At 40.1% G+C, this 16,671-nt stretch overlaps 1 protein-coding gene across 3 annotated transcripts in view; it reads right to left on the reverse strand.

Moving 5' to 3' along the window:
• The window catches only part of CRACDL (CRACD like), a 78,059-nt gene that overhangs the window by 42,019 nt on the left and 19,369 nt on the right, over positions 1-16,671 (reverse strand). For 2 of the 3 annotated variants that reach the window (XM_042456033.1, XM_042456034.1), the window contains exon 2: positions 9,660-9,770. The gene's annotated coding sequence lies outside the window, so the exon portion shown is untranslated. Of the gene's footprint in view, positions 1-9,427; positions 9,593-9,659; positions 9,771-16,671 lie in introns of those variants that run through there. The other variant, XM_042456035.1, reaches the window with a different exon arrangement.

A 16,671-nucleotide genomic window follows, 5' to 3' on the forward strand; every position in this document is an offset into this window, starting at 1 on the left:
GTCATGGCAGTTAAAGCAGTGTCAAACTGCATTAATTCTGCAGTATAGATGCTTTCCTAGCCTTCACAAAATTCTCGGTGTTGATGTTATGTGATTCTATGTGGACAATAACATCATGTTTGCCAAGGGATCTTACAGCACCTTTGAGATTAACTGCGTGAAAGAAGTTGTAGTGTGACTTTTCTTGACTTGGTCTTCTTTCTCAGATGCAAATGGAACAGTCTATGAAAGCTGATGCTAGAACCTCTTTCACACAGTGGGAGGTTGTGCAGACCGCCCCTAAGGGGCAGCCTGCAACAGCCTGCAGCTGTGCCAGATCAGGGCCACAGCAACCACACGCCGCAGCTCCAATCTGGCCTTTCCACAAAAAGCAGCCCTTTTTGCACCCTGGAAAGGGCACGATAACCAAGGTGCCACAGATTTAAGGTGCTCCTTTGGCACTGCGTCGTGTGGACACAGCATCAGAGCAGTGTCATGACACTGCGCATCGTCTGGAGCGGTGCACAACATCATGCCACCCTTGGCACATAGTCGGGGTATTTGTCATGTGGACACCACACCCCAACTCTGCCTCCAGGCTGGCTTTAATGGCCGGTGTGCACAGCCCCTGGGTCTCAAAGGTGCTGCAAGATCCCTTTGCATACTCAATTCCAGACTACCACAGCAGTGTCTCTGAATTGTTTTGCCATGGTTGGGTGACAAGAGTTTAGGCACGTCTTTTGTTTGGTGCATGCCTCCCACAGTGATACTTATTTCTGGAAATTCACCAAAAGTTTGACCCTCTTGTGTATGCAAGACTATCAGTTTTGGATAACCTTTCAGAGCTAGGATTACACCAGCAAAGAATAGATATTTTAAAATTACGAAAATTGTATTCTGAGGGATTATGTGTTTCCTGTTATTCCCTTACCCCCCAAACCTGCAATGTTTAGTATGTTATGCATTTGGTTATTTGAACAACACTGTTTAAAAAAAAGACTTTTCAACGGCACTTATTCTAGTTTTGCTTCAGCTTATTATAAATATGTGTAGTCCATATATAGCTTTTGGATTTAACCAATAACTTTTTTGCCCACTGAGATCACATAAGGCTTATCCTACTTTTTCATGAATGAATGCAATGAATCAGTGCAACAAAAGGTCAGCAGTTGGTAATTTATGAAAACACATTGTAGCAGAGACATGTAGGTATATCCTCCTCATCTTAGTGACTCAGGATCAGGAATCCTCCCTTTTTACATGCATATTGCTTTTGGAAAAGGATTTGTTTGCTTTGTTTCATTATGCACTGTAAATGACTCAAAGCAAGCAACATTGGCTAGACAATAAAACTGGCTCCTGAGGTCTGCCGAAGATTGAAGAATTTAGTGTGTACTATGTACTGTATAATGTGGAATGGAGATCATAGTGCTGGATGGAGAGACATAGCAGCCTTTTATACAGCTGAAAATGGAAAAGAGAGTTGAGTGACTTATCAGGATTTACTGAAATTGGAAAATGGTCAATACAGATTTAAAACTAACGAGGAGCTTATGCCCGAAGGCCTTATTTTTCAGTGGTATCATTATAGGCAATAGAGATACAAAGTGGATAAAAAATTATTTGGATTTGAACAAAGGAAAACAGAACTTGAATCACCGATATGTACAAATGATAAAGCTAATTTAAACAGTAGTGTGTATAGAATAGATTACTGTTAAAAATCGAGTTGGAAGAGGAACAGATAAAAGAATATATGATTAAATGGGCCCAACACTTTGGCCACAATATTGAATTGGAAAGGTGGGAAAGATTGTGGCAGAAAGGGTTAAAGTTTACATTATTTAACAGCCTTAAGGACAACTGTTATAAAATGATGTTTAGGTGAAATTTAACATCAGAAAAATCATCTAAAATGTATAAAGGGCAAAAAACAGATATTGGGAATGGGAATTGCAAGAAGGACCATTCTACCATATGTGGTGGACCTGTAAAAAGGCAAAAGAATATTGGAATCTAATTCATTATGTGATACAGAAGGGTCCTCAAGACAAGTTTTAAGCCTGAATTCTCTATACTGGGGATAATTGTTGACCAAATTAAGAAACAAGAAAAGATGGTTCAACACATGATTGTGGAGGCAAGAACACTATGAAGCTAAACAGATGGCCTGGAAAAGCTGGCCTATCAGTGATTCAAATTCTGTTTTGATGCGCACGCCCCCAAGATTCCCAGAAGATGCCCAGCTAACCAGACGAGAGTGGCTTCAAACTGCTCTGGGATCGTGGCATTTTGACAACACATGCCCCTGGAGCACACAGAAACTGCCCAGGGGTTGTGCTGGAGCAGCTAAGGCAGCGCTGTATTGGCCCAAATAGAAACAGATCTTTTCTGTTCCTATTTGGGCTAGAGGTAGGGTGGATGGGGGTGCGGCGTGTGCTTGCCGTGGCTCTGGGGCGAGCAGCACCAAGGCAGTCCCAATCCATCCTTTTGGGATAATCTCCCCCCCCCCTTATATGCCCAGAGATGGAAAAGTATGGAAATCCCCACAGAATGGAAAATAAAGATGTTCAATTCAGCAGAGATGGCTAAATTATTGCATGGATAATTTATCCCTTTGGAGAGGAGGGATTTAAATAAAACATTATTATTATTATTATTAATTATTATTATTATTATTATTCTACATTACTGAGGGAGATATCAGTGAATGAATTTGTAAAACAGTGGGAGACTTTCCTGCAATTTATATACACTCGTTGGTTTTGAGACTTGATTTGTGAATTGCTGTTTTATTCTTTCAAATTAAGGGTAGAAGTAGATATTACATTTGGGTAGTTAAGTGAAAGCTACCTAGGCAGTGTATTGACACATTTTTTAAATATAGTAATCCTAATTTTACACATATGTGAAAGTGTTAAGAGTCAGCATCTCTCAGTAATGTCAGGACACCCACTCTGAAGAAACTTGCCAAGAAAACCCCACGATAGGTTCACTAGGGTCACCGTAAGTCAGAAATGTCTTGAAGGCACACAATAACAACGATAATGCTTATAAAACTCAACAAAAGCTATGATGATTCCCAAAGTAGGTTTATGCCCTTCTTTTGAGTAGCACATGCCACAAAATCTGGATGAAGTAGCCACCAATGTTTCCTTACATAGCTTATAGTAATCATAGTTTTTATACTCCATGGTGGGGGGGGGGGGGATACTCACAGACAAAAAAGCAATGCTACACAAATAAAACAATGGGATATAAGGCAGACACAAATTTAATGGAGGTGCAAGAAAGGACCCTTACAGTGGCTACTTCTTCTAGGCTTTGGATCATAGATGATCCTTTCCCTGTTGTCCTTCCACTTAGAACCAAAGATCTTTCTATTCAGGAAGACTTTTAGCAACTGACCAGTTGTTGAGGAAGGGAGTATTCTACCTTTTGGTTCATATACTTTTAATATGGTACAATTTAATATTATTATAATTTATTTAATAGTGTTCTGATACTAGAACTTGATGAGATTTATTTTGAGAGACAGGTTGAATGGAAACCAAACTGGTAACTAAAATAAATAAACTATTTTGTAAACCCATGTAAAGAACATAGTGAAGTCTAGAATCATTTTCCTATTAGTGTAGCAGCTTATCTAATGACAGTGGCCAAAACAGATGAGATATTCACAAGCATTTTATGACAATATATTAATTCCTAGTGTACAGCCTATGGCTATGTGAGTCTCCCAGTAATATCACATCCAAAATACTGAGCACATCCATCTAGTTAAGCCTCAGCAAAATCTGCTACAATATTGGGTGTTGCCAGACCATCTACTGAGCCATTTGACTCACATTTATACTGTGTACTCCTGTCCATGTCTATTCCAAAGCAAATCCATTTAATCCAGTGGGCATTACTCCTTTGCAAATGGGCACAGAGTTCCAGTCTCAGACACAGTATTATTCCAAGTAATTACACAGTATTTTCTGCTTAACTTCCTGTCATCACTGACACCAAGATTAGCATTGTCAAAATTATTTATCTTGTCCAGAAATGCTTTCTATTCATTTGTCTTTTACTTTTTGCAGAGTGGGCCATATTGCAAGCCAGTATATCAAGAGGGGTTCAGAAAAAGAAGAGACAATAGGGGCCACATTGCAAACATACAATGGAAAATGAAATGCAGCAAAGAATTCCGTAAGAAAATATATGCTTTACAGAATATATAGAATATGCTTTATAGAATATACCAAAGCCTTTGACTGCATAGACCATGAAAAGCTATGGAATGCTCTTAAAGACATGGGAGTGCCAACACATTTGATAGTCCTGATGAGAAATCTGACCTTAAGACAAGAGCCTATTGTCAGAACAGAATATGGAGAAACAGAATGGTTCCCAATTGGCAAAGGGGTCAGGCAGGGTTATATTCTATCACCCTAATTGTTGAACTTGTACACAGAAAATATCATATGCAGAACAGGTTTAGAATCCGAAATAGGAGGACTGAGGATAGGAGGCAGGAAAATTAACAATCTAAGGCATGTAGATGACACCATACTACCAGCAGAAAACATCACAGACTTCGAGCACTTACTAAGAAAGGTCAAAGAAGAAAGTCCAAAGGCAGGCTTACTGCTGAACATAAACAAAAACAATGATCACAGAGGATCTAGATAAGTTGATCCTAGATGATGAGGAAATCAAAATAAGGAGTTCCTGTTCTTTGGATCAAACATTGATAAGAATGGGGATTGCAGTCAAGAAATCAGAAGAAAACTAGCAATGGGAAGAGCAGCCATGAAAGAACTACTCAAGATCTTGAAGTGTAAAGACATACAGCAGAGCAGTTAAGTCAGAATCATCCAAGATATTATATTCCCAATTAACATGTACAGGTGTGAGAGCTGGACAGTGAAGAAAGCTGAAAGAAAGAAAATCAACTCATTTGAGATGTGGTGCTAGAGAAGAGAGGGCTGAGGATACCATGGACAGCCAGAAAGACAAACAAATGGGTCCTTGACCAGATCAAGGATCTGAAATTTCCCTGAGAGCAAAGATGATAAAACTGAGGTTGTCATACATTGGCCACATTATGAGAAGGCATGACTCACTAGAAAAGACAATAAACAAACAGCTTCATTTATATACCACTTCATACTGAACTAATACTGTCTAAGCGGTTTACAACTGTAAACTAATTGGCCCCAACAATCTGGGTACTCATTTTAGCGGCCTTGGAAGGATGCAAACCTGAGTCGAGCTTGAGCCCTTTTGCTGGTATTGAACTCGCAACTTTATGGTTTTGAGTGAGTGGCTGCAATACAGGCATTTAACCACTGCACCACCAATGCTAGGGAAGGTAGAAGGCAACAGAAAGAGAGGAAGATTACAATGCCAGACGGAGAGACTCAATCAGGGAGGTCATGGGCATTAATTTTTAGAATCGAAGCAGAGAAGTGGAGGATAGAGGTTCTTAAAGAGGCCTCATCCACAGGGTCACCATGTGTCAGGGCTTACTGGAGGGCAGTTAGTAACAACAATATCAAATTACCTCTTCAAGATAAAAGAAGAACACTGTATATACAAATCCAGCATTCCTGTAGCAACAATGTGGTAAAATGGCAAGTCAAAATAGTTACTTTTGAGGTTTGGTGAAAAGGTGTGCAATTGACTAGCATGAAATATTAGAATTTGAAGAGTTTGTAATACTATGCATTTTTTTTCACCTAGTCCTTACCATCTTGACTTCAAGACATGCCTGCCCAATCTGTTAAAGGTTGTAACCTGCAAACATCTTGAATGCACGGGTAAAAGGAATAAGTACACAACAGCTTTAGGCTGGCATCTCCTCCTCTGCCATCCCAGCAAAAGATCACAAAGACAAAAGAAATGAAAAACTCAGTCTATAGCATGGATCAACCATTTGGATTACAACCCACAGAGAAAGTACACCATACTCAGCATTTTTAGGCCTCTAAACTCTTAGCTCCTCAGACCTCCAGCTGCAAAGTCTGATAACTTTTCTCAGACAGACACTCTATTCAGGAAGTGAAAATACAGCCAAGGAGATCTTAGCTCACTGAAATCTCCCCAAGCAACACAATCCACTAACTTTAACAATAATGGCTATGTAGTAAACACAGTCTCTCATTTCACAAAATCCCCAAGGATCTAATTCAAATCACATTAGGCAACATAAAAAGAAGCACAGAACATTTCTAGGCTGCATCAACTACCCTTCACTCTCCTTCCAACTCTGAAAAAACAATCTGGATCTCTCCTCCCATTTCCTGAATAGAAGCTACAGACCATATTCTGGGACATGTATTACCTTCCTCATCTTTGAACAGAAACCAACCATAGCCACATTAAGTGAAATAAAAAAAACTGCAATACAATTTTTAATCTTTTCTCAACTTACTTTGGAAAGATGGTGAGGTAAATACTTTTTTCTTGACCTGAACTATTCACTAGCTAGATTAGTATATCTCTTTTATGTATATGCAAATTAAAGGTATTAGTACATTTTTGTTTTAAACTACAAGCTATGTGTTTGTAGTTTTTGAGTCAGTCTCAGTTCTTAGGGAAGCCTAGTTATAGAAAGGTAAATTTCTGCTACTCTGCTGATTTTAAAGCTAGTTAGACCCTAACAGGCTTGGCTTTGATATTTTTGATATTTTAATATTTTTGTTTCCTTACCAAAGGTTGAAGCCTTAGGAAACTTAAATTACCCTACAATTTGAAAGTTAAACGAGACATGGGAGAGGTGCTCCTGATCAGTCAAAAGGTAAATAGGGGAATAGAGACTGAGCCTGTGGTAGATGCTCCTTAACACTCAGTGCACAACTTAGGTATATTCCTGGATTCAGCCCTGAGCCTGGAAGCTCAGGTTTCAGTGGTGGCTAGGAGTACATTTATACAGTTAAAACCTGTGTGCCATTATGTGGGTTTTTTAAACATTTGATGTAAGCCACCTTGAGTCCTGAATGGGAAAAAGGGATAGAAATAAATAGGTTGTTGTTGTTGTTGTTGTTAATAACAACAACAACCTCTTTCTCCTCCTCCATTCCTTTCTGAAGGACCATGGTGTTGAATCTACAAATCAATGCCTGTGGTGATTCCATTAGAAATTACCACACTCTTCCTACAGTAGATGTGGAGATCATGTGGCTCTCCAGGTGTTGGAGGACTGCATCTTCTAACCTTTCTCTTTGTTGGCTTTCCTAGCTACAGTTGTCAGTAGCTGTAGTTCAACAATATCTGGAGGAGCGCACCATCTTCCACTTCTACACTGAGGATAGGTAATCTGTGTCACCTCTCACAATTCCTACCCTTGACTTAGGGTACTATAGTCACTAGGATCTTCACAGGATCTGCTTTTTCTAAGCTCTGTATAAGGTTATTCTTTCAGGCTCTTAGGCTCTAACACTAGTATAGTGGCTGGTATAGTAACACTGGTATAGGTAGCAAATAAGGCAAAGATGAAGTATCAATATAATTTTAATTAAACACAGATGAAGATGTTACACAGATATTATTTCACTCTTTGTTGTCTGCTGTCGTGTTCCTCCAAGTCACTTTTTACTTGTGGTGACACTAAGGTGAACCTATCATAGAATTTTTTGGCAAATTTCTTCAGAGGGCTTTTGCCATTGAATCATCTGAGGCTGAGAGAGTGTGACTTGTACACACAACAAATTCCTAGATCCAGTATTCTTTAATTCTAGGTGTTTGCTTCATGTACTAGGCACCAATTGGAGGGTCTTAGGGTTCAAGTAAAAACAAAATAGAGCCAGCAAGCTTGAATTCTAACCTCCTTTCCTGTAGGGTTATAATGTGAATTTAAGTCTTTATGAGGCTGAACATGCAACGGGAGAAACCATTAAGACATGCATTTTAGGAAGTGCAACACCCAGGCCCAGCCAGTACCATTAAAACAGCCTACACAAGCAGTGACAAGGTGTCACAGACATCTATTGTATGGTTATCTTGACTCCATTAATGACATAGAAATCCATCCCACGCTGCCAATTGCTGATTTTTTAAAGTGCTATTATTTAGTATGATACATCCTACAGAGCAGAGCTAGAATCATGCAGGCAACCGAATGTTGTTAAACTACAGCTCACAATGATCCTCAGCACTGGCTCTGCTGGCTAGAGCTGCTAGGAGTTGCAGTCCAGAAAGCCACATGATTCCCTCCCCTGCTACAGAGGCTGAGCATCTTCCATCCTTAACACTAAAAATTTAACTTTATTGATTTTTTTTTTACAAAAGATGTGGACACCAGAAAGTCTATACCCTTGGTGGCAAAACTATAGCATGTGTGCCAGAGATGGCATGCAAAGCCATTTTTGAAGGCACATGGAGGGCTGAGAAGAGGAGGAAAAGGCACATGCTTGTTCCTCGTCTCCCCACAGCCCTCCCAGGTTTTCACCTGTCTCTGGGGAAGTCCCGCCCCCAGAAGTCCTGCCCCCTGGAAGTCCCACCCCCTGGCACCTGGTGACACCCGGTGCAAGAACGCCTTTGAGTTTGGGTCTCCAAAAGGTTCACCATCACTGGTCTATACTGTCTCCATCACACTTATTTTATGAGCCCCTGAATTGCACAGCCTTGCAATTTTCTTATGGTACTGAACTTTTTACATCTAACTTGGCAAAGTTGGCTCCATACAGAAAGGTTACAGTGCTACATCTGGGCTATATATCCTTGTATTTTCCCTTGTGAAACCACCTTGCAAAAGCTAAGAAAAAGCCTGCTTGGAACGATCATTTGGAAAAGAACTCATTTTAAGAAATCAACCACAAACACTAGAGTCAATCAATGTTTGGTACTAATGAATGAATGATAAGTAACAAATGCAAGAAAGTTAAAATAGTATTTAAGTACAACAATCTGTTTTTCATTCGTTGTAAAATAAATGAGCAAACTGATATCTGAAAAGCAAACATTTAAGATACCCTTAGAAGCCCAGAAATTCATGAAGATATTAGTACAACTAGTCACTACAGACTTGTGCAACACTAGTGAATCATCACTGTACCACTTTCTATGGAGGGCATTATAAAAAAACTTTTCCCAAACACATAATGATTTTTCATTACATTAACTCTGAAACAGATTAACTACAGAACGAGTAAAGGTTGTTTTCTACATAGTATAAAGAAATTAGCTAAAGTGATAGAACAGCTGATGAAACTAAACACAACAGAGCAATGCAAACATTGCTCCATGTTGTTTGTCTCTGTAACTAAGAAACCTATTAAAGCATTTAAAAGTTACTCTTCGTCAGAGAAATTAGGAACATTTCCCAGTCTAGCCTCATATCTGCATTCATTTTTGCTTTGCCAGATTCAGCAAAACAAGAAAAGCTACATGCATTTGGAAGGGGGGAATTTCATTTTGTCAAATAGCTAAGCAGTACATAAAAGCAAAATGCTATGCTTACGATTCACATGAAAGGATTCTGAAGTAATGTTGATTGCATCTGATCTGTGAGGCACAGCCCTCTTCTTATATACCATCAGGCATCATGCTATGTTACTATGCTTCTTCTCAAGCTATGCACAATGTTGCCTTAGGCCTTGCAGATGATCCCAGTATCTGTCTCTGAATGATTTCACTCAAAGGAGAAAACACCATATCCTGAGTTGCTAGGAAACAGAGAGGGAGTTCCTGACCTGAATTCTTAGTAGAGTTTGATGTTGCCCAGGCATCTTAGGTCTTCCCCTGTTCCTTGGAAATAAAGGCTATTTAAGCCTTACATGTTCATCTTCAAAATATATGAAATCCTCAAAAGAAAGCAAAAGAAAGAAAGTTATTAACAACCCTTTTGCAAGAGAAAAGCACTTTCTATTTGGCAGTTGAATTCAGAAACATAGCCACATTAGTCTGGATCTGGAACATCAGTATGCAGAGGTATCTTGTAGCACTTTTGAGACTAACTGAACAAAATAATTTATAGCATAAACTGTTGTAGTCTTGGCCTACTTCCTCAGATGCATCTGAGAAAATAGATGAAAACTACAAAAGCTTATGCTAAATTTCTTTCACTCAGTTTCAAAGCTTCCACAAGATTTTTCTGCATACTGATATTTAGGCAGCCATTATATTCATTTAATAAAAGACTTTCAAAAATCCCTACAGAAAATATATTCATTTCTAGGAGCCATAGGTAATGCTGAAATTTTGTTCATACAAGAGCAGATTTTAAATTGGTGTGTGTGTTTCAGTCACAGTCTCCCCACTGCAGCCTCGCCAAGGACACCCAGAACTTACTATGGATGACTGGAAAACTGCAGCAGCATTTATTTATTTATTTATTGTGCTAGAGAGACTGAAAATCTCAATGCTCCCATGAGGGTTGCATTAGATTTAGGCCTAGGACTAAAGGTCCCCCCCCCCCATATCCATGTTGTGTTATGTTTGTGCTTCAGAAAGGACAGCAGCATTTTGCTAAATATGAATGGCAACTCCTTTTGATAGATTCTGTTGTGTTCTGTGAGGTCTAGAAATCCTACTGCCCACACTTTTCACATTTTGTTATATTATGTTATAACCTGAAAACCTGAAATTAAAATGGATTTACCCAGGGTTTTACCACTTGATGTACCCAAGCTAACTCTGGGAAAGCACAAAGGGCAGGATGCATACCTGTAACTGTAATTGTACTCACACAAATGAAGGTTTATTTATATACCGCCGTTCCAATGATCACGGCGGTTAACAATAATAACAAAAACAATAACAATACATTATATAACATAGGAACCCAAGATAAAACCATACAACATCATAAAAGCATCATTCATTCCTAACTTAAAACCAATAAAAACATCAATAAAACCCCCTAGCTAAAACACGATCAACATCATTACAGGAGCAGATAACAATTCAAGACATGGTAGGGAAAGCTTGCCGAAACAAATGGGTCTTCAAATTCTTCTTAAAGGACTCAAGGGAGAGGGCTGAGCGGAGCTCGATAGGGAGAGAGTTCCAGGACTGCGGGGCAGCGACCGAAAAAGCCCTCTGCGCAGTTATTACAAATCTCGTCACAGGAACTCTCAGAAGTTGTCTCCCTCCTGACCTGAGAGTGCAGGGCGGATTATATGGGGAGAGGCAGTCCTCCAAGTACTCTGGGCCCAAGCCATTTAGGGCTTTATAGGTCGCGACCAACACCTTGTATTGCGCCCGGAAGCGAATACATGGGTTATCCTCCCAAACACAGGAACCACCTTGAATCCCATTTTGGAAGAAAGATGGGCTATAAATCCCATGAATAAATAAATAAAACGTATAGTATAGACTCAAGACCTTGACCCCACTCTATAACATGAAATAGAAATCATAAGCTGGGACCATAAGTAGCAGCACAGCAAATGTCAGTGGTCAAAACACCAACCAAGAAAGCACAAGAGGCAGCAACTTGAGTGGACTTGAACCTGAGTCAGAGGGTCCTTTAGAGCTAGTTTATAAGACAACAGGATAGCCAGAGCCACCCACTTTGAAAAATGTTGTGAGGAGACAGGCAGATTAACAAACAAACAGTTTGGGAGAAGGATGGAAAGTTGCAGTCATGTCTCTTTAGAAGGACATGTATTCTTTCAAAACTTTTGAATCAAAGGATGTGTAAAATGATGTGGAGATGTCTCTGGATGTACCAGTCACAGAGTCAAACTGTAAAGCGAAGGAGGGGGTCAGGACATGATTGCGTACCACCTTGCCTGTTTATGTAATATATCACTGTGTTGTCGGTCAACACTTGCACCATTTGCCTCTCAAAAGAGATTCAAAGGAAATAAATGCTTTTTCTCCAGTCATCAGTTCCATAGCATTGATGTGAATGTTTTTTTCTTCTGGCGACCAAGGCCTTCTCACAATGAGATCATCTAGATGGGTTTGGATGGAACTAAACATAGACTAATTTAAGAGGAAATCCTGTTTAGTCTTCAAGGGATCATGGGTGAAGTTTCACCAAGACAATGAGCCTAACCACACAGCCAAAGTAACACTAGATATCTTAGAATGAGTTGCATGAAGCCATCTAACTGAGAATGTGTGGCAAGACTTAGAAGTTGCTGTTCACCAACAGGCCATCCAGTCTGATGGAGCTGGAGCAATTTTGCCAAAGAATGGGAAAAGATTACAGGCTCCAGAGGCACAAGACTGACAGACACTTACTCAAGAAGACATGCAACTTTGTTCATGCTGCTGAAGATGCTTCCATCAAGAATAGTCACTAACAAGTGACAATTTATTTTGGGTAACTTTTGTGGTACTATAAAACTATTTTCAGCTTCTCAGTGCTGAGTGCCTTATGTCTATCAACTGGTAATACCTTTTCAATTTCAGTCCATTTGAATTCCAGGTTAGGGATCTCCATCATTGGGGCATTACAACTGTCTGGAGCCAGTGTAGTGTAATGGCTGGAGTACTGAACTATGATTCTGGAAACCAGAGTTCAAATTTGCAGCCATGGAAAACCACTGGATAACCTTGGGCAAGTCATATTCTCTCAGCCTTGGAGGATGGCAATGGCAAACCCCTTCTGAAGAAATCTGCCAATAAAACTCTATGATAGGTTTGCCTTAGGGTCGCCATAAGTCAGAAATGACTTGAAAGACAAACAAGAAAAACGATGTGGATCCTCAGCAACATGGCCAGTGATGGAAGGGCATCTTATTGGAAGGTTGAACACACAAATACACAGCAAAAGTCTGTTTGTCTTAAAGTATCCACTTGCAAAAGAGTAATATCCTGGCATACCATTATGTTTTATGTTCTGATTGCCTAGAGGTTCAAATAGCCTATTCTAAATTTGTTTGTTGGTCAGCAGGGCTTAGCATTTGTCTACTAACATTATTTCAGGTCAAACAACTTAAAATGTCAGACTGTGCCAAGGTCACGAACAGCTTGATCTAGCAACTACCCAAGTAATATAATAAGCAGAACATGCCATCCTTACACTTCAACAGAGGAAAGTACGGCTTCAAATTTGGAAAGGATTCAAATTCTGAACAAATGAAAACTAAATTATTTATAGCAAGTCAAAAAACAATACTGATCAAGATGAACACTTCTTCAAGGACTTAAAATACCTTTTTATTATTTATATATTGAGCTGGGAAAGAATACCATCACATCTTGACAACTATAGCTATGACGTGATATCACTCGTTCATATCGGAGCATAAACAATGAAGAATCCCATGGCTCCTTAAAGACTAACAACTCTTTCTTGGTTTTTCTTTTGTTTTGTTTTGTTTTTTTACCAGACTAGCAGGGCCACACCTTAGAAAAATAACAGAGGGTATATCCCTAATAAATTATTCAAAAAATCTCCTTGATGTTTGGACCCAGAATGAACCATGTAAAGCCTTGATTCCCAAGCGGTGAAATGTAACCAAGCAACATTGCCATTTTTGCTCTGGTGTATTGTTAGTCTAACTTAGAAAGAAAGAACAGGCTCTCAATTGCCACAAGAATAGTATTGAATATCTGCCAAGGTCATGAGCAGCCTAATTAAAAGATTTGGTCATTCTCACAGCTAAACATGGCAAATTGTAAACTAAAGTTTAATAGATTTTTTTTATTTCCTTATAAATTATAACAATTGGATGCCACACAAAAACAAAGAGAAATTTGGTTTTTTACAGCTAGATATACTTTACAGGTGAAGTAACTGCAATTTGTCCAACGCAAGTAGTTCAGAGTAATCAATTATTCATTGTGACGGAAAGAAACATGTGGACTTTTTGATTACTAGATGATTAGTAAAGGTTATGGAGAAAGTGTAATTCATACTTTCCCATGCAGTCTGACAAAAATAATTCACTATCCCAGATCAAAATTTAAAATTATTTTTAAATCCCAGTTTTTACATCAAAATATATGCTAGGCAACATATAATGATAAATAAAATACATAGTCTTTTAATCACAAATTAAAAATGAAAGCAGACAGTTTAAAACTAAAGTAGGATTGAAAGAAATGCTAGTTCAGTGTTTGTATCACTTCCATGGAAGCATATGGTATTTGTAGTAATACATTTTTCTTCTGCTCTAAATCCTGCATTATGGACTGAGATATAATACAAACACAATTCTTTGAGTATAAAAGCAACACAGTTACTTCCATTCATCTGGACACTATTCCAAGATAATAGTAAAAGGAAGGAGAAACAAAAATAATGTATATTTAAACTGAGGCTGCTCAATTCTATACGCACTTATGCAAGAGTACATCCAAAAGAGAGACAGTGTGATATAGTGGTTCGAGCACTGGATTAGGGCTCAGGAGAGTAGGGTTCAAATCCCTGACCAGCCATGGAAACCCATTTGGTGATCGGGGGGCAAGTCACATTCTCTCAACCTCAAAGGAAAGCAGAGGTAAACTCCTTCTGAACAAATCTTGCCAAGAAAACTCTGTGATAGGTTCATCTTCAGGTTACCATGAATCAGAAGTTATTTGAAGGCACACAATAACAACAGCAGCAGCAGCAGCCAGATGAACTTAATGTAGTTATAAAATCACTGCACTGTACTATAAACAAGAAAAAGGAACGTTGGGTACTTACCGTGACATGTTCATTTCCTGCAGAGAAGGGTCCTGGCATCCTGTAATCTGGGTTTAGCTCCTCCTATTTGCTCCTGTAGGCAGGGACAATAAACAAAAGACCGGCCCCTATATAGGGAGGAGCTAGCCCCCCTGAGCCTCAGTCAATAACAAGACAAGCGACTAGTAAGGTAATCAAGGAACTGAACTTCTGTAACCTCAGCTAAGGGTTAACTAGAACACCTTAGAAAAAACTAGTCCAAGAACAAACAAGAACTCAGAATACCAATCCAGCAACAACAAGAAGAACAAGGCAGGTCCACCAAGAGCCAGGCAGGGTCGGAGGCCGCAGGCAGCACCCGGGTGGGCAGGATGCCAGGACCCTTCTCTGCAGGAAATGAACATGTCACGGTAAGTACCCAACGTTCCTTTTCCCAGCAGAGAGGGTCCTGTCCTCCTGTAATCTGGGATTTACAAAAGCCCTCTCGAACTGGGAGGGAGGTGCTGCTAGGAGACTGTGGCCCCCGACACAATCTGTTGGAGGAACCTCCTTTCAAATGACGCCCCAGCGGACTGAGACACGTCCAGTTTGTAATGTCTTATGAAGGTCGAAGGCGACTTCCATGTGGCCACCCTGCACATATCTGACAGGGAGGCGCTAGTGGTCAAGGCCGCAGGGGTAGATGCACTCCTGGTTGAGTGCACCATCAACCCCTTGGGTGGAGTGAGGTCAAGAGTTCAGTAGCTCTTTTGAATTCAAGACCTGATTCACTTACTCAGAGTCGAGACTGGTACCTTGCACCCCAAAGAGCCCAGGTGAAAGGAAAGGAACATCTCAGATGACCTAAGGTTGAAGTCCTCTTGATGTAGATTTTGAGGGCTCTGCACACATTCAATGTGTGCCAGGTCTTTTCCAAGTCCTTCTTAGGATCGGGGCAGAATGAAGGCAGGAGAATGTCCTGTGACACCTGAAAGGCTGAGTTGACCCTAGGCACGAAGGTAGGGTCTGGACGAAGGCACACTGAGACAGGCCTAAAAATACAGAAGTCTTTACGTACCAACAGGGCCCCAGCTCTGACACCCATCTGGCGGAGGGAATGGCCGTGAGAAAGATGACCTTGAGGGAAAGGTGTTTGAGGAAGGCCTCCCAAAGGGACTTGATCGGCCCAACCGTCAGAGCTTCTAAGACCGTGTTCACATCCCAAGATGGAAAACGATGTCTGGTGGGCAGGCCCTGTTGGAAAACTCCCCTCAACAGCCTCTTAATGTGAGGATGGCTGCCATTCTAGCTGCTCTCGTATGGAGCAGAAACGACGTGATGGCAGACACCTGCCTTGAAACCATGATAGGTCAAGTCCCTTCTTAATGTCATCTTGGATGGACTATAGCAGGTCAGCCACTGAAAACCTGAAGCAGTTGATGAGAATTTGCCCAAGCAGTGGATTATGTGATCAATCAGAATAGAATCTGATCTAATCTGGACCTATGGCAGCTTACAGCCTATCTCTGATCACCTTGTCAACTGGTTATAGCAATGAAGGTGATATTAAGGTGATTTCATTTGTAGTAATTAAGACTTACCATTCTGAAAGAGGAATGTTAATGTCTGACTTCCAATTAAAATTTCAAAACAATGTGCAGTTCTTTACTGGGACATCTGTGAACCTGTGTAAAATAAAACTAATCCCATGGTTAGGCACAGAAGACATTGGATTAACCTTTATCTCGCAGACATTGGAGAGTCCATGTAGAAGCATAGATGCACTCTGTGTTAACAGGGCATGTGGTCAGAATTAAGTCTGATTTCATCTGAGGATGAACTAGTCTAGAGGCTTCAAAAATCACCCCAACTCCATGTAGCCAGCTATCCTCAACCTGTATGAAGGCTGAGGGGTCTCTTGGCTAAATGAACTGCTGATTAAGGAGACATGAAATGGGACCAGGGGGCTTGGCAAGGATAGCCCTCTGGTATCTAATTTTGAGGAGAGAGTTTTCTCCACAAAAGGGATCTGTCAAAGGAACACAAACCTAAATTTAAAATAGTATAGTGGGCCCTCAATATGTACTGGAGTTGGATTTAGGACTTTGCATGGATACTAAATCCATGGAAGCTCAAGGCACATAAAATATAATCACATA

Source organism: Sceloporus undulatus, chromosome 3, assembly GCF_019175285.1.
Source record: "Sceloporus undulatus isolate JIND9_A2432 ecotype Alabama chromosome 3, SceUnd_v1.1, whole genome shotgun sequence".
NCBI lineage: Eukaryota > Metazoa > Chordata > Lepidosauria > Squamata > Phrynosomatidae > Sceloporus > Sceloporus undulatus.